Raw genomic sequence first — 23,026 nt, forward strand, 5'->3', positions numbered from 1 at the left:
TAATATTTTTATAATATTATTAAAAGTGGTGAAGCATGCTTATTTGCTAAGTTTTACATACAATTTATGATGTTAAATAATTTATTTAGGGTTGCTACTATGCTAATCAAGCATATTAGTATTCATGCCATCATAATTATAATTAACTCCTTTTGAGTTTCCAAGTTTCTGGTTGGCGATTCTTTTACCTTTTCAATAGTGAATGAAAATTTCTTTATCAGAATCCCTAGTATCGTGGGAAAAGGCTTTCTAAATCGATTTAAAAAATTTTTTTTTTGCTCAAAATCTGTAATTCTCCGGTCATTGTTGCTTTTGATGGCAGTAGTACATCACACAACGTTTGAGTAGTGCCGGCTGGAACAAAATAATAGCCTATTTTGGGACATATATATATATATATATATATATATAACAAAACAATTTAAATCACCTCAAAAAACCTAAAGCTCGTTAACAAAAATTGTGGACTACAACACACAAGATGATTGGGATCTCAAACCCCCACCCCATTTACATAAAAGTCGAGTGGGACTCCGAAGAGGGAATTTTCCCATAGGAAGGCAGTGAACAAACTTTCTTCCACATGCATTTATGTCCCAAAAATATGTCTCTGAACAGGTGGAGCATCAAAAGATTTAACCACTTCCATCCATGGTTTGTCTACGATCAAGATGGAATGTTTTGAGAGGTGCCCAATAAATAAAACAGGGTCCCGGAAAATAATTAAATCAAAATTATTTTTTCTACAAGTTTAGATTCTGTTTGACAATCTCTCAACAATTCTTTCCATTTCATATTGGTGAGAGAACCTTGAAACTTCAGCAAAGCTCCATTTACCAACTCACTGTCATCATCTCGATCCACTGGCTTCCCGAAGTCAATTGAACACATTGCCCTGCAGTTACAAATTCCATACATTAAATGCTTAAAAAATAAATTAGGCACCACAAAAGTGAAATTTTTCCAGGGTATGCAAAATAACGATTTGAAGCCAACTAGGATTTTTTTTATAACAAAATAATCCAGTTGAAAAAAAAATGACTAGCAAAACAGAACAGTAAATGCAACACAATTAGCCACGAGGAATATTTCTCCATGTCTCCCACCAAACTTAGCATATCTCCCTTGAAATTATGAATGGACCATAAATTTACTAGATCTCCAAAAAGCCTAAAGCAATAAAAAGACACTTAATCTGCCCCAAAATTTTGGTGGGAGATGAGCCTGTTAGTTTTAAGATAACATATTAGCAAAATACTAGAAAATTAATTATGTAAGGATAAAAAGGTAATGGAAGAAACCAATATGCTACCAGTGCTAAGTGTAAAAACCATTGCTGGGAACTCAAGAAAAAATAGAAGAAAATAAAGCACCAAGATCCATCGTTATGTCCTATCTTGGTGGTGTGCATCACGCTGGTCAAAATTATTAAGATATGGCTACAATGACAACGTAAGTATAGACACAGCATGACAGAAGTACCTCTTAAACCACTGCAGCATGGTTAAAAAAAAACAGAATAAGAACAGTACCTGGTACTATAAACAGAGCGATGATGATTTTGATGGATGGGAGGATGATGAAGGGGAGAAAGTTAACCCAATAACCTTCCCAGGAAATTCTTGGTATCTTCTGGGAAGCGTGAATGTATGCTGCATGGACCATTCTCCCAATTGTCTAGCTTCCACATCAAATATATAGAACTGGTTTGAAGATGTTGTGATAATAAGCACATTGTTATCCTGAGGAGAAAAGCCACCAGCAGTAACAGAGGCGCCATCCAATCTTGATATAAACCAGTGTTGCCTGATGAAAAACAAGACTTAATCAAAGAAAACTAAAGCAATGAAAAATCAAAAAGCTTTCAACCTCAGCCCACCTCACATACATGGTCATTTATAGGTTTCAGTTAGAAACGGCATTGTCAACTAGATAGCTATTAAGTAACATCAATTAAGAATTGTATCTAATGTAATTTCTTACCTTTCTATCTCCAGATTGAATATGTATATATCTCCAAAGCAATTGATAGCAGCTAACCACTGGCCATCAAAACTCGTAAACATTTTTGTTATGGGATGCTCACTAGGTGGTCCTTCCTTCTCATGCTCCTCACAACGAGGTATGAAGGTATGCTGTAGTCTCAAGCTCTCCAAATCTATAATCTGTAATACCAAGTAATTAACAATGTTCATACATAAGATACAAATGAATTTTGTGGACTCTCATACACCGTGTTTATTATTTAATTTGAATAATTAAGCGGAACTGAGGTTTATGGAGGTTAAAGGAGCTTCCATACTTTGCTATTGGAAACTCCTTTCCTTGGTTGCTCCTTCATATGTCCAGATTATATTACAAGAAGCAAGTGTACTAGGGTTGAGTACACATTAACACACACACACACTAGGGTTGCAAAAATGTTACACGACATAGAACCTGGAAAATATAAGACAATGTTTCTACAGCTAAAAGCATCTGAATTGTTCTGGTTTGAGGTGAAAATCTAGTGATTCACTAAGCCATGAGAAAAGAGGTGAAAGACCTCAAAAACCTACAAGTTATTTCAGAGAATGAAAATAGTCACTCCACTCACTAAAGCAAAAATATCAAGAAATACATAATTGAGGGCAAAAACTCACAATTATAGCTACTATAAGATGGATAGTATAAGAAAGCCAAGAGGGGGACTTTTTGGAAAAAAAAAGGGGGGACTTACATAGATCCTTCTATCATGCCCGGCTATCAGCAACCGTAATCCATCAGAGGTAAAAACCATAGAATGTGCAGATGGAAGTTCCTGAGGGAGTTGCCTTTTACTAATAGTCCATTTACTTTGGCCAGCTTGCCTACTAAGTGCAAATAGGCTGGATTTGATGTGGTCAGAATAACCAAAAAGCTCCCCTGAGTTAGACATTGCACTGCAAATGATCTTCCGGCATGCCTTACTCTTAATGCGAGCCACTATATTAGTTGTCACGAGACCACCATAGGGAACAGAACCCACATTAGGAACACAAACACAGAGAACATCTAACCAATAGGAAGCCTGGATTAGGAGAAAAGAAGTTTGATTGAAACTTGTATTAACGACCAATTGTACTGGAACTCTCTGAGGTGCAGGGCAAACATCATGTGGAGAGAACCTAGTAAACTCCTTAGCAGAGTAGGCAAAGAGCTTCGCATCATCCCCAGCAGAGATAAGCATTGGAACTCCAAAGTGAGCCCATTTACCATAACTAAAATCAAGGGGTTTCTTCTCCCTACATCTAATTATTTTTACCTTTTTCCCCTTTTTACCTTGCAAGTCTTTTGCCTCTTCAGATAAAAAGCCTAGAAATTAGAAGGAAAAAAATGTTTAAAATCCAGTAGTATACGTGCACAAATTGGTTAACTAAAGAAGGAAATACGCAACTTTAAATTTTACTGTAATAAATAAAATAATAAATTGACATGGAATAAAAAACAAGAACAGACCTTCAGAACAAATGGGCACTGCCATTGTCAAGGCTCTGACATCATGAGTATGAGCCCTTACATAACCAACATATACCCATTTTTTCATCATTTCAAAAGAAGATTTGTCATTACTAGACTGAAGCAACTCACTTGAAAGCTTATAAAGAATAACCTACAAAATATAGCAACAAGTAGACACTAGTGACAGAGAACTAGATAAATATATGATGGAGATAATTTCAAAAAAAAAAAAAAGATAGTTGAAAAGTGAAAACTATATACACCAATTTTCTTTCTTTTTTTTTCTTTTAAAATTTTGGCCTTTCTTAGAATAAAGTGTGAAGACATCACCCCCTCCCCCTTGCCATCAATACCTGTCCATCAGACCCAGCAGAGAACACCCTGTTCTGACTTGGAGCTGCTGCCAAGGCATTCACATCACCTTTGTGGTTAGAATGTGCCTGGAGCAGAGTTCCATTATCACCATTCTAGAACTGGACAGAGCCTGTGCTGTCTGCACGGACAATAGTTCCACACCTGAATTTAACAATAACCAATCATCAAAAGAAAGCACATTAACCATTTATGATACAGTGACCATTGACATTGCACCATTTTATGAATCTATGTACACATGCATGTCTCTGTTGACAAAGAAGATTCCATGTGTACCTCAAAGAAAGTAATGACCATATGCAAAGCTCAGGCCCACTGCACAAGCCTCCAAAAGCAACTGTGCTTCTGAAAATTTCATGACCCAAATCAGCATTCCAGCATCTTATCAACCTGCAAGACGGTTAGTACAGAAGTTACTACACTAAACAAGATTAAATGAAATAAAAGATGTGCAAAAGCTCTGTAAAGTATTAACCATCAGGTCATACAAGTTCAGTAAAATAGAATTAATTATAAGCATGAAAAGAAATATCGTTAAGTACAGTATGCATTTCTGTCAGATAAACTAACATGTATCATATGCTATTCGCTTTGATGACAAACTTACCCATCACTACTCCCTGAATATATCCTATTTGAGTCATGGCTCCAAGTCACACTTAGTGTACGTCCTGCAAATGATATTAGCACCAAGAAGCTCTAAGTAAAACTAAAAGCAATAACCTAGCAAGAAAAGTCAATCAGGTGTAGATATCTCACCACTGACCCGAGGCAACGCTTTATGGTAGATTAACTTATCTGAATCAGAAATAGTGTATATCCGCACAGCTCCATCATCACAGGCAATTGCTACATGTCTATCCTCGACTAGTTTCTGATGAACTTGTTCTGAGTCAGAAACATCTTCACTTTCACAGCTTTCCCCATCACTTCTATCATTATATTCATATTTAGCATTCAAATACCCATTTCCAAGATGCTGAGACCTCGGCTCTTCAAGAGCTGGCAGCTTATTAATGGGTGCCACAGCCATCTGCCAGATTGAAACCCCAATTGACTCTAGCACTATCTGCATAATGGCTTAATCACATTAAATATAAAAAAGATGAGAAAAAAAGAAAGAAAAAAATCTGGGGGATTCTATCAAAAGAATGTGTGCAAACATGTATCACTCTCGTTGGATCATAGCAATATATAAAAAATTAACCAACATAAGCAATTGACATAGAAGATTCAATAAAGACATGTTGGCTTGAACCAGTATGTTAATAAAGCAGGGAGTATCAGAAATGGCAAAAGAAAAATAACCTTCTGCTTCAAGTCGAAAAGATCCCATTCCAAGACTGAGCCATCAATACTTGAGGAGAACAACCTGCCAGAAGACAGGCCTTTCGAACCAGCGCAACACCACACAAGCGACGAAACTCAACAAGTAGAATCCCCATGAATAGTCTACAGAAAGTCAGCAACATAATAATAATAATATAACAATAATAATAATAATAATAATGAGGCAGAAAGCCTAGATACCAGCTGATGGTGCCAGCCAACGGAGCCAGGAGAGACAAGCCAAATCTCGAGGGAGCCATCCTCACAAGCGGCCGCAATCTGAGAATCGTCGGCGCTGGTCGCAAGGGCAACCACTGGAGAGGGCTTCCAGTCAACTGAACTGGTTCGGTAAGGTTTGAGGAGCATTGGGGTTGAGTCAGCTTCAGTTGAATGCAGTAAATCAAATAATTGGGAGATGTAAGCACATCATATGAAAGTAGGCGAAGAGAGGAGGAGGGAAGAGAAGACGACGCAGTTCATAGGTTTTTCAGTATCTGTACTATATATTGTCGTAACGTCTACGAATATATTATTAGAAATTAACTTAAAGGGTCGACATCAATTTTTTTTATTTAAGTGTGATTGATCATCTAAAAAATATATTTTTTTAGGGAATACTTAAGTTTAAGGGTCCCTAAAAGAATAAGTTCAGGTCTACTAATCAGAACAAAGTTTTGGAGTTCAGTTACGTGTAAGAAAGGTTATAGCACCCTCACAACATCCATCAAAAGATGATACCAGCTTAAATTTGTGTTATCGAATAAGCCTTAAAAATTTACCAAATGATTAATTATTGAAAATTATTCTCAATTGACTCTAATACTTTTAGCAAAAAATTGAGAAAATTCCCTCACCTCAGGAGTATGCAAGAAAAACAACTGTTTCACTTGCAAAGGCTCCATCGTCGGATTATTTAACATTAAAAAAAATGAAGAAAAGAATGATTGTTTTTGTGCAGAAAAAATTGATACTTTCAACTTTTTCCCAAAATATTTTTTAAAAATTTTAATCTCGAGAAAAATTGATACTTTCAACTTTTCCTCAAAAACTTTTTTTGAAAATTTATTTTTAAGAAAAATTAATACTTTCAACTTTTCTCCAAAATTATTTTTTGGAAACCTTAATTTCGAGAAAAATTGATACTTTCAACTTTTCCTCAAAAACCGTTTTAAAAATTTATTTTTAAGGAAAATTGGTACTTTCAACTTTTTCCCAAAAATATTTTTTTGAAACTTTAATTTCGAAGAAAATTGATACTTTCAACTTTTCCCCAAAAATATTTTTTTTAGATTTTATTTAAAGAAAATAAAATAATAAAACAAAATAAAAGTGAAAATAAAAAATAAAGAAAAGTAAAACAAAAATAAAAATAAAAATAAAATAAAGATAAAAGAAATATTAAATAAACCTAATCTAATAATAATAAATAAATAAATAAATTTGAAGCGGCTCGGCTAACGACTCGGCTCAACTCGGCTTAAGGAAGAAAAACGGCTCGAAGAACACGGCTCGGAACGTTGGCTCGGCTCGGCTAACGGCTCGGGGAGGCAGATCACGCACCGGTCAAAAAGCGGGTCGACGTTCGGGTCGGATCTTGGCAAAACGCGCGGATCCTCTAGGTTATTTAACGTAAAAACGACGTCGTTTTGGGATGGTATATAAGGCTGATTCCTTCATTTTTTCAGCAGACCGAGCCTCCTCCCTCTCTTTTTTTCTTTCTCTTCTCCTCCTTCTCTCTAGAATCCCGAAGAACTCCAATTGAATATTCACCGGATTCTGAAAATTTTCGTCGAAATCTGAATTTTTCGCCAGAAGTTCGTCGAAAAGTTAGTCAGGTTTTGGGAATTCTCATCGAAAACTGGGAAGTTGGCCGAAAACTTCAAAGTTGGCCGGAATAGTCGTCGAAAGATTCAACTTTCGTCGAAAAATTCAACCGAAATCTGGAATTTTCCAAAAATTCCCAAAAAAAATCGTAAAAATTCTTCAAAAAATTCCTGCTAATTCCTAGAGCTGTTCTAAACGCACCAAAACCTTCCTAGCCTTTAATTCTTCTCTGTGTCTCCTTTTCTCTTAACCAGCACTCTTTTCCTTCTGTTTTTATGTGTGTTTCCTTTGATTTTGAAGGTCCTTTTATAGAGATTGATCAGAAGAGTTTATGATCAATCTCAACTCCTCTTTGGATCAGGATTCAATCATTGAATCCAACATGGACTTTTCTTATTAAATCCCAATCCAATCTACAGCCGAATAAATCAAAAAAATAAAAAAAATCAAATAAAAATATTAATAAAAATAAATTAGATAAATCAAAAAATTAACAGATAAATTAAGATTAAATAATAGATAAATTATAACATATAATCTGATAAATATATATATAAATATTAACAAAAAAAAGAAAAAAATAATAATAAGGATATATATATTAATAAATAGTAGTAATAAATAAATAAATAATAAATACATAAGATAACAATAAAAGAAAAATATATATATAAAAACAATAATAAAAATAAAAATAAAATAAAAATGTAAAATGTAAAATGTAAAATACAAAAAAAAAATAGACTTACCTATTTGGGCCAAGCCCAATTGATCCGGGCCTGGACCAAATTGGGTGTCTACAGCTGCCCTTTTTTGCACATTTTCTGTGAAACAGAAATTGCGCAAAGATGTAGACACCCAATCAAGACTCAACTCGACATTTTTTTCCTTTTTTTTTTTTTAAGATTTGATCAAAACTCCTCTAAGCAGAGGCTCAACGACTTTGAAAAAATAAATGGCTCCTCTAATCAGAGGCTCAACGACTTTGAAAAAATAAATGGCTCTTCTAATCAGAGACACCATGACTTTGAAAAGTAAATTGCTCCTCTAATCAGAGGCTTAACGACTTTGAAAAAATAAATGACTCCTCTAATTAGAGGCACCTCAACTTTTGAAAAGTAAATTGCTCCTCTAAATAGAGGCACCACAACTTTGAAAAGTAAATTGCTCCTCTAAACAGAGGCACCACGACTTTTAGAACTCCTCTAAACAGAGGCACCACGACTTTGAAAAGTAAATTACTCCTCTAAACAGAGGCACCACTACTTTTGGAAAGTAAATTGCTCCTCTAAACAGAGGCACCACGACTTTTAGAAAGTAAATTGCTCCTTGACAATCATGTTCAAAGGAGTTGAAAATTGTGTTTGAAGGAATTTCAGGAGATTATGCCTAAAAGTCTTATAAATCAATCCTGATACCAAAAGACATCCTATTTCAAGGATTAGAAACTTACCTGACAAGTTTCTTCTCAAATTTGAAAATATCTTCATATCTGTCTTCTCTATGTGGGATCTTGAAACACTCCTGCTTCTTGAATTTATACACTATACTTTCTTAAAAGTAGTATATGCTATGCAATGCATATGAATTTCAATGCATGCTATGCAAATGTTGGCCAATTAATTCCTATTCAATGTATGGTACTCAAGTTTCTCAAGCTCTTTTCTTGGGCATCAAGCTTTTTGATTCTTCAAATATCCAATTACACTGCTCTTCTAAGATCGAGCCAGTGTAGCTCTTAATTGTCTCTTCCACTCACATTCTTCATGTAAGAAATCTCTTCTCAAATTCAATATCCTAATCAGAAACCTGAACATCTCGATTCTGCCTTTATCACTCTTGACTTATTCAATGTAATGTAAAAATCTTTCATGTTGTTATTCACTCATCAATCATTATTTCAAACTCAAAAAGTAAGAATGCATTTGCACATTTCTTCCATGGTAGGGTATTAGGAAGAAAGGAATATGAATGGTTGAGAAACAGTCATCAGAAAAAGACACAAAGAACAAAATAGATTGTCTCTTATTAGCAAAATATTGGCTAATTTCGATCAAGGGAGAATTACAGGGATAAGTATGGGGATAAAGCCCAAAATGAACAATCAGATAATCATGATAACACATCTTAAAGTTTTTTATGAAAACTCAACCTTCTGATGTATTTAACAACTTGGAACTCTTTTGAATTTGTTAGCCTTCATGTCAGCGAACTTTTAAATTTGATGCTGTATTCTCTTTATCTAAGCTACCTTTTCAGGTTTTCAACTTAGACAAACCTCCTATGACTCAAACCGTCCTTTTAGAGTTTTCGTCTTGAGTCTTCCTTTTTCATTCACTTTTTTTTTCACTTTTTATTTTTTTTTAAGCATAGTATTTCTTCACAGCATCAGAATTTATAGGATGGGTAAATTATTTCCATCCACTCAGTCAGTATTAGCACCCCACTTGAAAAAACTCATCTCACCACATACGATCCTTCTCAATTCAGAGTCTATTTTCTCCTACTATCATGTTGGATAAGAAAGATTCTCTTCAAGACCAATTTTCCTTCTCAAAAGCAACGAGATCGAATCTTCTTATCATGAGCCCTCATTATTCTTCTTTGATATAGCTGACTATGGCACAATGCAGTCAATCTCTTTTCTACTATGAAATTTAACTGTTCATAGAGTTCTTGAATCTATTCGACTTCTTTCAACTCAACTTTTTTTAAAACTCTCAAGAAGGAGATCTTTACTTTCACTAGTAGTACAACTTTCATCTCATAAATCAAAGAAAATGGGATTGCCCTAGTAGAGGTACGAACTGACGTTCGATATGCATGTAATGCAAATGATAACTTCTCATGCCAATCTTTGTAAGTCTCGGTCATCTTCTCCAAAATCTTCTTTATGTTCTTATTGGCTGCCTCAACTGTCCCATTCATTTTCGGACGGTATGGCATCGAGTTATGATGCTTGATCTTGTATTGAACACATATTTCTTGCATCATCTTACTATTTAGATTCTTAGCATTGTCTGAAATAATTTTCTTTGAAAGCCTATATCTATAGATGATCTCTCTCTTTATAAATTTACAAACCACAGATCGTGTCACACTTGCATATGATGCTGCCTCTACCCATTTTGTGAAGTAATTTATCATCACAAAAATGAATCTGTGCTCTTTAGAAGCTTTTGGGATGATTGGACCAATGGCATCCATGCCCCACATTGAGAATGGCCATGGTGGTGCCATAACATGTAAAACAGATGACGGAGCATAGATCTTATCAGCATATATCTGGCATTTATGGCATTTACGAGCATAGTCAATGCAATCATTCTCCATCGTCAACCAGTAATATCCTACTCTCATGATCTGTCTCGCCATCATATGTCCATTGGTATGTACCTCACATATTCTATTATGCACCTCTTCAATAATTTTTTTGTTTCAGTCTTACTTACACACCTTAATAACACCTAATCCTGATTTTTTTTGTACAGAATATCTTCATCTAGAAAAAAACTTATAGCCAATCTTCGAATGACCTTTTTATCATTTTCTGTTGCTTGAACTGGGTACTGTTGATCCTTAATATATTGTAGGATATCATAATACCAGGGCTTTCCATATTCTTCTTCCTCTACATTAGAGCAATAAGCTGGTATATCCTTAACATCTAACTTGATGGACTGAATATCAATATTATCATTAATTCGAATCATTACAGCCAGAGTAGCCAATGCATCAGCAATCAAATTCTCTTCTCAAGGTAAGTGGTCAAACTGGATATCTTTAAATTGTTTCGTTAACTCTAGAATATACTTATGATATAGAACGAGTTTTGAATCTCTCGTCTCCCATTCTCCTTTCAACTGATATATAACTAGAGCTGAGTCTTCAAATACTTTCAGTGCTTTCACTCCTCTATCTATAGCAGCTTGTAAGCCCATGACACATGCTTCATATTCAACGATGTTGTTTGTGCAATTGAAATTTAACCTTGCTGTTACAGGGTAGTATTGTTCTTCTGAAGAGATAAAATTACCTCAATTTCATGTCTCACATTGGCAGCTCCATCAAAGTACATTCTCTAACATTTTTCTCCATGCTCCCCTTCTTCTAGTTAGAAAATAGTCATTAAGTTTTCATCAGAAAATTTTAACTTCATTGGCTCATACTCTTCAGTAGCACAACCTGTAATAATTCTGCTATAACGCTCTCTTTTATTACTTTTTGGCTCATGTATATAATATCATATTCTGAGAGCATTACTTACCATATAGTAATTTTTCCAGACAAAGAAAACTTCTCGAAGATATACTTAATTAGATCCAATTTTACTATGAGCCATGTAGTATGATAGAGCATATATTGTCTGAGTCTTTTGGTAGTCCATGCTAATGCACAACACATTTTCTCTAATGAAGAATACTTGGATTCATATTTTGTGAACTTCTTACTCAAATTGTAAATAGCTCTCTTTTTTCGGCTAGACTCATTTTATTACCCCAACACACATTCCATTGAATTTTTACATATTGTTAAGTACAGAATTAAAGGTTTCCCTGGGATAGGTGGCACCAACACTGGAGGGTTCGATAAGTATTGCTTAATTTTATCAAACGCTCTTGACATTTTCATTCAATTTTTTAGGATTATTTTTACGAAGAAGCTTAAATATAGGATCACATTTGTAAGTAAGCTAAGAGATAAATTGAGAAATGTAGTTCAATCTCTCAGAAAACCTCAAACTTCCTTTGGTGCGCTAGAAGGTGACAAATTCTGAATGGCCCATATCTTATCTGGATCAACTTCAATTCTTTTTTCACTGACCACAAAGCCTAGCAACTTCCCTGACTTTACCCTAAAGGTGCACTTGGCTGGGTTTAATTTGAGCTGAAAATTTTTCAACCTCTCAAATAACTTTCTGAGGTTGGTGACATGATCTTCATCCTCACAAAACTTTACAAACATATCGTCTACATACACCTCAATCTCTTTGTACATCATGTCATGAAAGAGTGTTACCACGGCCCTTTGATATGTTACCCCGACATTCTTTAACCCAAAAGGCATGACTTTGTAGTAAAAAGTTCTCTATATGATCACGAAAGTAGTCTTTTTCATATCATCTGCAGCCATTTTTATCTGATTATACCCTGAGAAACCATCCATAAAGGAGAAAATCGAATGCTTAGCCGTGTTATCTACCAATGTGTCGATATGAGGCAGAGGAAAGTTTTCTTTTGGGCTAGCCTTATTCAAGTCCCGATAGTCTACACATATTCATACCTTCTAATCCTTCTTAGAAACTGGGACTATATTGGCTACCTACTCTGGATACTTAGCCACTTGTAGAAAACCTGTATCAAATTATTTCTTCACCTCTTCTTTAATCTTTAGTAGCATTTCGGGCTTCATCCGTCTCAGTTTCTGCTGAACTAACTTACATTCTGGCTTTAAGGGCAATCTGTGCTCCACTATCTCTGTGCTCAGCCCTGACATATCCTAGTAAGACCAAGCAAATACATTTACAAATTCTTGAAGTAAGTCTACCAATCGTTGCCTATTTTTTGATAAAAGTGAAGTGCCCATTCTGACCTCTTTCTTATTCTCTTCATCTTTCAAATTCACTAAGTCGACTATCTCCTGATGAGGCTTAATTGGTTTATTTTCTTATTCAATCAATCTCATTAGGTCCGGAGGCATAACATATTCTTCAAAATTCTCTTCATTGTCAAGTTCATCAGTGTTAATTGAATTCTCAAAGCTAACCTCTTGATTGTTATCATGATTATCTTCATGTTTATTTAAAGACTTGAAATTGAATGAAATGGGATATGTTGGCAAGATGTGCTTGAAAAGATGAAAATAATGAAAACACAAGAAGAAATGAATGAAAATGCATCCTTCTTAATTTTTTATTAAAAATAATAAAAGATAAATGGCCCAAACAAAAAAGATCACCCCAATGCCTTGGGCAATAGCTATTGAGATGTTACAATTATATTGTATTAGTATCAAAAGTCATAGGTATCTTGATGGCACTTCAATTACTCAGCTCATAATCTAGTGAACAAAAGCGAACCCATTCCTCTTGATTAAGCCCCACTTCATCTTCAATAACATTAATGGTTAACTGGACAAAAGCGTCTTCCATACTTTTTCCTATATCTGGGTACATGAATCCTCCAGGTTTGAAAATCTCATACAAATGTGAGATAACCATTAGTCTTGCTGTCTTTTCTGATGGCTTTCTCTTGGTTTCCCATTCTGCTACCTTATAGCCCAAACCTAACTTTTCACTATTATCTATTACTGTCGGAGGTTTTTTTATCCCTTATAAGTTTTTGCCTATCCCTGATCCTGGATACCAGCCCTTGTTGATAACTTGGCTCATCACTATCTTTAAAAAAAATTGATCTTTAAATCATTCACCTACAGAATTAACTAATTCAAAAGATCGATAGGAGCATTCCAATGCTTCTTCGGCAGCCTCTACATATGGGGTATTCAATGGTTGGGTCACTAGCATGTCTTTCTCTTCAACTACCACTATTAATTGACCTTCTACATTGAACTTGATTTTTTGATGCAAAGTAAAAGGCACAACTCTTGCCATATGAATCCACGACCTTTCTAATAAATAACTGTAGGATGGAGAGATATCCATCACTTAAAACTTCATATTGAAAGTGCATGGCTCAATTTGTAAAAGCATCTCGATGTCCCTCAAGACTTCTCTTCTGGTCTCATCAAAAGCTCTCACAATCATCTAACTATCCTTCATATAAAAGTAGTCAATGGGTAACCTCACCAAAGTTGACATAGGCATGACATTGATAGCAGAGTCATTATCGATAAGGACATTGGCTATGATATGGCTCTTGCACTTGACTGTGATATGCAGAGCCTTGGCATTTCCTTTTTCTTCCAAGGGAATCTCATCATCGCTGAATGAAATGTGATTTGACATGACTAGATTTTCAGCCAGGTGGTTCACATATTCAACAGATACATTATATGCCACGTATGTCTGATTCAACACTTTCAGCAGGGCGTTTCAGTGTGGCTCTGAGTTTAATAGTAGTGATAATAATGAGATTCAAACTGGCATTTTATTCAACTGTTCCACAACTGAATACTTACTATGTTTTACCAGTTTCAGGAATTCATAAACCTCTCTTTCTGATACTGGCCTCGGACGATCTTCTTCAGGTTCTACTTCAGGATTATTTCGTCTTTCTCTTTTTTTAACCTTCTCTAACATTTCTAGAGTGTAGCACATTTCACTTCGGGTAATGCCTCCTACACTAGTTATATTGGAAGCGTCGACTTTGGAGACATCTTTTTCTTACCCCTGAACTACAGTATCACAGTCATATCTTCAGGGTATAACTTTATCATCCTTGTACGAAAAAAGAGTCGAGACTTTAAAAGTTACCGGCCTGGGGATGAGTTTGTCTATGATTGACTTCGATTTGTTCCCACACTGAATTGTCACTGGTTTTAGAAATAACTTTATAGGCCTATCAGTCATGGACACTTCAATATTCTTTAAGTCTTCTCTTTCCTCATAGACCTCCATCTGATATGAATCCAAGAGTTTTTGTACCTCTTGGTGAAATTGCTCATAGGTTTCAATGTAATGGCCTATTACCCCATTATGATACTTACAACTAGTACCGACTATATATGCTCCATGATAGCTATGTGGACTTACTAATTGTATCATGTCAGCTCTCCGTAAAACATCAAATAGTTAGCTGAGAGGTGTCTTAATATCTGCCACTCTTTTTTTCACGTGGCACTCTTGCTCTTCACTTATAGCATTCACATTATAATTTGGCAAAGGATTACCACTAACATTCGGTGCAGTCACCCCTCCCGTGTCAAAGTAAATCATTCCATCCTTGATCAACCATTGCACTTTATGTTTCAGGGTGGTGTAATTTTCGGTGAAGTGATCAATAATCCTATAATGGTAGTCATAGTGGGTTGTGGGATCGTACCACTTGGGGTAAGGTGGCTTTAGGGGTTCCAATTTACTTGGAGCAATCAAATGACTGTTGTAAAGCTCCTTATATAATTCTGTATAAGTCATTGGATCGGGTCAAACATAAGTTTCTCACGGGTAATTTGTTGCTCCCGTAAACCACCAATGGGGTTAGTTGGGTGATTTTAGGGTCTTGGGGTAGGTTGAATGTTAGGACTGTACATGGTATTTTGAGGCCTATGAGGGGTTTGATATGTTTGGATGTATGGTAATTGTACAAATGATTGGTATGGGTGAGGGAAAGTGTTATTTACAGTAGGGTAATATGACAGATATCTTGGTGGTGAGTAGGGTTGATAACTTCCAAATTGCTGTCTATCAAAGCTCACAGCCTAAGTTTCAATTTTTTTCTTCTTTGGGACTCTCTTGCTTGATGCTTCATTTTCTTCTAGCTTGCCATTCTTGATGGTACTTTTAATAATTTCTCTCAAAATTACTATATCAGTAAAGTTTTTCGTTGCATTCCCTATCATCTTTTCATAATATAGAGGTTTTAAAGTGCTAACAAATAGCACTGTAGTCTCTTTCTCAGTCAAAAAAGATTGTACTTGAGAAGTAATATCCCTCCACCTCTGGGCATACTCTTTAAAAAACTTGTTTGCTTTTTTCTCCAGATTCTGTAAAGACAAACGATCAGGGACCAAATCGATAATATGTCGATATTGACTAATGAAGTCATGTACCATATCACTTCAAGAGCGAATGCAGGTTCTGTCTAGCTGAACATACCATCTGGCCGCAGAACTGGTAAGGCTATCCTGAAAGACATGCATTAAGAGTTTTTCATTATGAGCATGAGCTGCTATCTTTTGGTAATACATGGTGATGTGAGTTCTGAGGCACTTCGTACCGTCATATTTTTTAAATTTTGGTACTTTGAACTTATGAGAAATGACCACATCAGGGACTAGACAGAGCCCAGTAGCATCAACTGACCTATAAAAATCAAATTCTTTCACAGCCCGTAACCTTTGCTATAACATACTAATCTTGGAGCTTTCCTGAGTTTCCACTCTTATCTTTTCTTTCTCTTTCTCTTTTAAATCATCTAGGTCAGAAATTAGTTCTACTGTCTTTTCAATAAAGACAGGATTTATATAGCTATTATAATGTCTTGGGTTAGAAGTTGATGGTATTTCAGGATATGTTGAATATGTGAAGTGTTGCGGTGGAACCTCTTGAGCAGATTGGGCTTGAGGTGGGCCAAAACTTGAAAGATATAAAGGGTCAACCACTTCTTGCAATGAGGGAACTTGTTGGCTTACATTTTTTTCAACTCCCTTTCCTTTATTCAGGTTATTAAGAGCATCTAAAATCTTGCTCAACTCACTTTTAATCTTTTCCTATGCTTTTTTTATCTTTCCATTTACCTTACTCTAGATCTTGTGTTGTATCGATGGGCAGGGTTCTCACTAGATGAAGCTATCCTTGAACCTTGAGTACCATATCTTAGAATTAGTAAATTTGCATGACTATCACATGGTTACTTTATTAAGTGTAATGAATGAGAATGTAATGGAATGAAAAATATATGTATGCAAAGAACATTTACCTTAAAAACGGTATTCAACTAAAAATTTCATTTATTCCAAAAAAAACTTTTATCTACATTAAGTTTATCATCTTAAAATTATAGCCATAAAATTGTTTGATATGTTCATACTGGGCCTTGGCTTCTTTGATGAAGTTTAACAGACGTTATCAATGTTCTCCTACTGGGGTCACCATTTGTCTCAATACCTTTGCCTCTTCCACTATCTCTCTTACCTTACATACCCTTTTACAGATTTAGATCGTTAGGTGCTCAATGTATTTCTGTCTTTCTAAGTTCTCTCTTTTATCACACCAGACTTGGTATGATAATTTTTTATGCTCCTTAACCAATCAGTAATGTGGTTTCCTTGTTCATTTAACTTTTACCTTAGCGTGCTCAAGTAACTGTTTAGCATATTATTCTCTGCCTGTACTTCGGTACTTTTTTCTTCCAATTTAGTATACTCTTGCTTCAATCTTGTATTTTTCTCAGTCAGTTCGATAATAGTTATCTCTTTGGCTCTTTCTCTCACACATAACCTTTTATGCTCTTGGTGTAGCTTTACTAGATCTTCAATAGCTGTATCACTTTCTTTAGCAATCTTGTGAACTTTAACTTCATAACTTTTGGCTCTATCTTTCCACTGGGCTTTTTCTTCTTGAAGCTTCTGGATTTCTTACTTTAACTTGCCCTTTTCAGACTTAAATTTTTTTGTTGTAAGTTTTAATTTTGATGGTGTCTCTTCAAGTTTTTCTTCTGTTGGTGGTTGAGAGATTTCATAAGTGAATACCATTTTTTGTCTTCTTTTTATTTTCTAAACTAAGTACCCTAGAGTGACTTTATCAGTAAATGGTCCAGGACTCACTCTTCGGAGGTTTTTTCATGCTTTAATCATCTTATTCATCCTTTGAAATGTTTTAGGCTCACTGTAAGAGAAATTTAACTGATGAAGCCTATAAGTTATAGGAATGAACTGTTCTCTCTCAAATTACCTTCTCACTAGGAGTGGTGCATAATTTGTCACTTTTCATAAACCCAGAAGTGAGACCACTATACTATCCCCATATTGATACAACATAGGCTCACGATTCATCCATGGGGCCAACCATCTCACCTTGACGCTTTTTAACTTTTGTAAGAAAGTTATCCATTCTTGTTTAGACTTTCGTTTTGACCACCCACTTTAACAGAATTCCTTAATCGGAGCTCGATTACGGATATAAAGCTTCGAGAAAGCACCATTTCCCTGTTCAAAATGGCTTTTCATCCATAAGTACAATAACTGTATGTAACCTATGAAGCGCCCTCCATTCCGATGACAATAACTCAAAGATCTGATAGTCTCTGCTAATATTACCGTTGAAGGATTACAGTCATTGATCACACTCTCAAAAAAGTTAACCACCGCTATCTTAATATATTCCAAAACCTTTGAAAAGATCACCAGTCCGTATATGGCCAAGGCAAATACATCTAACTCTCGTTCTTCATTGGCATGTTGCATCAAAAACTCATGAAAGAACTTTCAAAGTAGGTAAACCTGTTCTTGCTTCTTCTTTGTATGAGAATCCATAATTTTTTTATCTATCCCCATGAGTTGAGCCAGATCTTTACGAAATCTTGACTTGTGTTTTTTGACATATATCTTGTCAGGAGCCTTGAGGTACAAACCCAGCAGAATAGAATATTCTTCAATGGTAGGAGTCATATCAGTTTCATTGAAGATGAAACACTTGTATGCGGGGTCCCAAAACTGTGCTGTAGCTCTGATTAGTTGATCATCAACAACTACTGCTAGAAGGTGTGCTATATGACCATGCCTCTGACAAAACTGCTCTTGTCTTGACGAACTCATCTTCTTCCAGATATCAACCAAATCCTCTATATTGTTCTATTTGAGGAGGATAGATATTTTTTGAGATAGAGTAAAATCATATTTGATTGGTAAACAATCCCTCATCTTTAGTTGAATCTTTTCTGATTGGGCCCTTACTTCATTGGGTGTCTCACAAGATGCTAATACGGATGAAGAACAAATTAGTCGTTCAGTGGAATCCATGAAAAAATTTGTTGAAGACCTTTTTTCAAGTAAATGTTCTTTATGTAACTTTATGATATGCGTATGAACCAATGCAAAAGAATAAGAAAAAGGTTAGTATACCCAAAAAAAGAATAAATAAATAACTAAGTAAATTTAAACATCACACAGAGTAAAAGGAATGAATCCTATGCTTTTGGTCAATTCTAAAAGGGAAGAGTGACAGCTCTATCTATAGGTTAGGTACACTTAAGGTTCACTATATGCAATTTTAAGGTCAAAGTCTAAAGGTTTCCAAATTACTCCTTACATCCTTGTCCATCATAGACTAGTAAGGCACCCTAGTCCTCACCCATTATAGGCTACAAGCGAAAAAAGTTCAATTCGAGTGGGAGTATTTCGCTAGCCACTGCAGAGGCATTAGACCTCACGAAAGCAATAGGTACTTTACTCCCTCCTAGAGGGACGGAGCTCGGGTGCAGAGCTCATGTTATGCACATGCATATGAATGACATAATTAATAAAGTAAATAAACATGAATGAATAATAACACATGTATACAAAAAGGTTCAATTTTATTAGGCTTTTAAATAACACAAATTATTTGCTGGCCTGACTCTCAAAGTTTCCAGCGGAGTCGCCAAGCTGTCATAATATCTAGATCCAGGGATCTATCGCTAGACATTGACTTAAGGGAGTCACCACCAATCTTTTTAATCTAGGTGCGATTGGCCACCTAAGGAATCTATCCTTTCAGGAAACACCTAAGTTTAAGGATCCCTAAAAGAATAGGTTCAGGTCTACTAACTATAACAGGGTTCGGGAGTTCAGTTACGTGTGAGAAAGGTTATAGCACCCTCACAACGCCCATCAAAAGGTGATACCAGCTTAAATTTATGTTATCCAATGAGCCTTAAAAATTTACCAAGTGATTAATTATTAGAAATTATTCTCAATTGACTCTAATACTTTTAGCAAAAAATTAAGAAAATTTTCTCACCTCAGGAGTATGCAAGAAGAACTACTGTTTCACTTGCAGAGGCTCCATCGTCGAATTATTTAACATTAAAAAAAAATAAAAAGAAAGACAAGAATGATTGTTTTTATGCAGGAAAAATTGATACTTTCAACTTTTCCCCAAAATATTTTTTAGAAATTTTAATCTCGAGAAAAATTGACACTTTTAACTTTTCCCCAAAATATCTTTTGAAACTTTAATTTTGAGAAAAATTGATACTTTCAATTTTTCCTCAAAAAAGTTTTTTGAAAATTTTAAGAAAAATTGATACTTTCAACTTTTCTCCAAAAATATTTTTTGGAAACCTTAATTTCGAGGAAATTGATACTTTCAACTTTTCCTCAAAAACCGTTTTAAAAATTTATTTTTAAGAAAAATTGATACTTTTAACTTTTTCTCAAAAATATTTTTTTGAAACTTTAATTTCGAGAAAAATTGATACTTTCAACTTTTCCTCAAAAACCTTTTTTGAAAATTTATTTTTAAGAAAAATTGATACTTTTAACTTTTCCCCAAAAATATTTTTTTTGGATTTTATTTAAAGAAAATAAAATAATAAAACAAAATCAAAGTGAAAATAAAAAAATAAAAAAAATAAAAAAAGTAAAACAAAAATAAAAATAAAATAAAGATAAAAGAAATATTAAATAAACCTAATCTAATAATAAAAATAAATAAATAAACCTGGAGCGGCTCGGCTAACGGCTCGGCTCCTCTCGGCTTAAGGAAGAAAAATGGCTCGGAGAACACGGCTTGAAACATCGGCTCGGCTCGGCTAACGGCTCGGTTCCTCTCGGCTTAAGGAAGAAAAATGGCTCGGAGAACATGGCTTGGAACATCGGCTTGGCTCGGCTAACGGCTCAGGGAGGCAGATCATGCATGGGTCGAAAAACGGGTCGATGCTCGGGTCGGGTCGGATCTTAGCAAAACGTGCGAATCTTCTAGGTTATTTAACGCAAAAATAACGTCGTTTTGAGAGGGTATATAAGGCTGATTCTTTCATTTTTTTAGCAGATCGAGCCTCCTCCCTCTCTCTTTTCCTTCCTCTTCTCCTCCTTCTCTCTAGAATACCCGAAGAACTCCGGTTGAATATTCACCGGATTCTAAAAATTTTTATCGAAATCTGGGTTTTTCGCCTGAAGTTCACTGAAAAGTTGGTCGGGTTCTGGGAATTCTCACCGAAAACTGGGAAGTTGGCCGAAAACTTCAAAGTTGGCCGAAATAGTCGCCGAAAAATTCAACTTTTGCCAAAAAATTCAACCGAAATCTGAAATTTTTCAAAAATTCCCAGAAAAAAATCGTAAAAATTCTCCAAAAAATTTTTGCTGATTCCTAGAGCTGTTCTAAACGCACCAAAACCTTCCTAGCCTTTAATTCTTCTCTGTGTCTCTTTTTCTTTCAACCAACACTCTTTTCCTTCTGTTTTTCTGTGTGTTTCCTTTGATTCTGAGGGTCCTTTTATAAAGATTGATCAGAAGAGTTTCTAATCAATCCCAACTCCTCTTTGGATCGGGATTCAATCATTGAATCCAACATGGACTCTTCTTATTGAATTCCAATCCAATCTTCAGCCGAATAAATCAAAAAAATAAAAAAATCAAATAAAAATATTAATGAAAATAAATCAGATAAATAAAAAAATTAACAGATAAATTAAGATTAAATAACAGATAAATTATAACATATAATTTGATAAATATACATATAAATATTAACAGAAAAAATAATAATAATAAGGATATATATATTAATAAATAGTAGTAATAAATAAATAAATAATAAATACATAAGATAAAAATAAAAGAAAAAAAATATAAAAACAATAATAATAATAAAAAAGAAAATAAAATAAAAATGTAAAATACAAAAAAAAATATACTTACTTATTTAGATCAAATCCAATTGATCCGAACCTGGACCAAATTGGATGTTTACATATATTAAAGCTAACTTGGAGACAGTTTTGTTGCACCATTCCACCTTATTCGGTGTTTATTCCAAAAATCTAAATGCAGTATTTCTTATCTGTAGTAGTTTTCTCAAGCTCCAAATGTAATTTTGTGTCTTATGCACCTCCTATATACTTTTCTCTTTAAGCACATAGCTTTTTATCGATGCTATCCACAATGAACCAGATCGAGTTAAGATCGACAACTGTAGCCTCATTATGCAAGCTTCGTTCCATGATTCTTTGTCCTTCAACCCCAATCCTCCCTCTGATTTAGGCTTACAAACTGCTTACCAGCTCACCCGAGCTCTTTTTGCTACACTTGCTTGGCCTTTCCAAAAAAATTGTAATCATGATTGATTAAATCGTCTGATAATTTTCCTGGGGAGAACAAAGTGCCTGCAGCAGTAGTTGTGAATACTGAACATGACAGATTGTATTAATTGCAATCTGCCTGCATATGACAGATGTCTAGCTACCCCGCTATGAATTCTTTCAGTAATTTTCTCAATTAGATGAGTGCAATCAATCATAGAAAGTTTCCGTGTTATCAATGGCACACCGAGATATCTCACAGGAAGAGTTCCCAAGTTAAAGCCCGATGCTTGTAGAATATCTTCTAGCTCTGACTGTGGCACCCCAATGCAATAAATTTCACTCTTTGCACAGTTTAGTTGAAGTCCTGATAAAGTGTAAAACATCTGCAAAATGTTTTGCGAAATGATTGTCAATAACTTTTATCGAGTTCCAAAAGATACGATTTTAATGAATAGATAAATTAGTTATCGAATCAATACAATACAATTGAAAAATTATAACTATTGAAATTGATTTTTATAAATAAAAATGTCAAAATTTATTCAAAGAGACTTTTGACCAACAAATAACTCTTTACTAGTTTTGAAATTTTTTTTCTCTTCTTCTTGTCAATAAATTAATTCTTTTATACATTATTTATTAAAAAAATAATGTATAAGAAATATGATTTTGCCGTTTATTTGAAAATATTTAACGATTTGATTTTATTAGTGCAAAATAAACTCTAAAAAAGCTTTGAATCTTATGACTCAAGGTTTATTTGAATCATATTATATCTAGGAATTTTAAATTACAGTAGCAATCACGATTTTAATCGTGTTGAGTTTATTACGGTTATGGATATAATAGAGATCTTCGCGATCATTATAACTATCGTGATCTTGAATTTTTTTAAATTTTATTCAACTTGCTATAAAATATAATAATTTTAATTATTAATCATACAACCTTTTTATTTTATAATTTTTAAAGTAATTTATATCATATCATGTGTTTTATTTATTTAAGAAAAATATTTATAGTAAAATATTTATATTTAAAAAATTATTCATATGATAATTAGAAAATAACAAGAGATAAATAATCATATGAAAAATAAATAATCATAACAAATT

The 23,026-nt window shown here is 34.4% G+C and overlaps 1 pseudogene across 1 annotated transcript; it reads right to left on the reverse strand.

Moving 5' to 3' along the window:
- Positions 1 to 409: 409 nt before the first annotated feature.
- On the reverse strand, positions 410 to 22,220 carry LOC111288417 (WD repeat-containing protein PCN-like; annotated as a pseudogene). The gene is made up of 12 exons (XR_016341318.1): positions 21,581 to 22,220; positions 5,386 to 5,683; positions 5,164 to 5,307; positions 4,615 to 4,924; positions 4,463 to 4,526; positions 4,132 to 4,245; positions 3,834 to 3,996; positions 3,478 to 3,631; positions 2,720 to 3,333; positions 1,984 to 2,165; positions 1,533 to 1,806; positions 410 to 895 (listed from the first exon to the last, which is right to left on the reverse strand). The product of XR_016341318.1 is annotated as a WD repeat-containing protein PCN-like (transcript).
- Between the last annotated feature and the right edge of the window lie 806 nt (positions 22,221 to 23,026).

The sequence above is a fragment of the Durio zibethinus genome, chromosome 4 (genome assembly GCF_047325235.1).
Source record: "Durio zibethinus cultivar Kanyao isolate XHJ-2024 chromosome 4, ASM4732523v1, whole genome shotgun sequence".
NCBI classification, from domain to species: domain Eukaryota; kingdom Viridiplantae; phylum Streptophyta; class Magnoliopsida; order Malvales; family Malvaceae; genus Durio; species Durio zibethinus.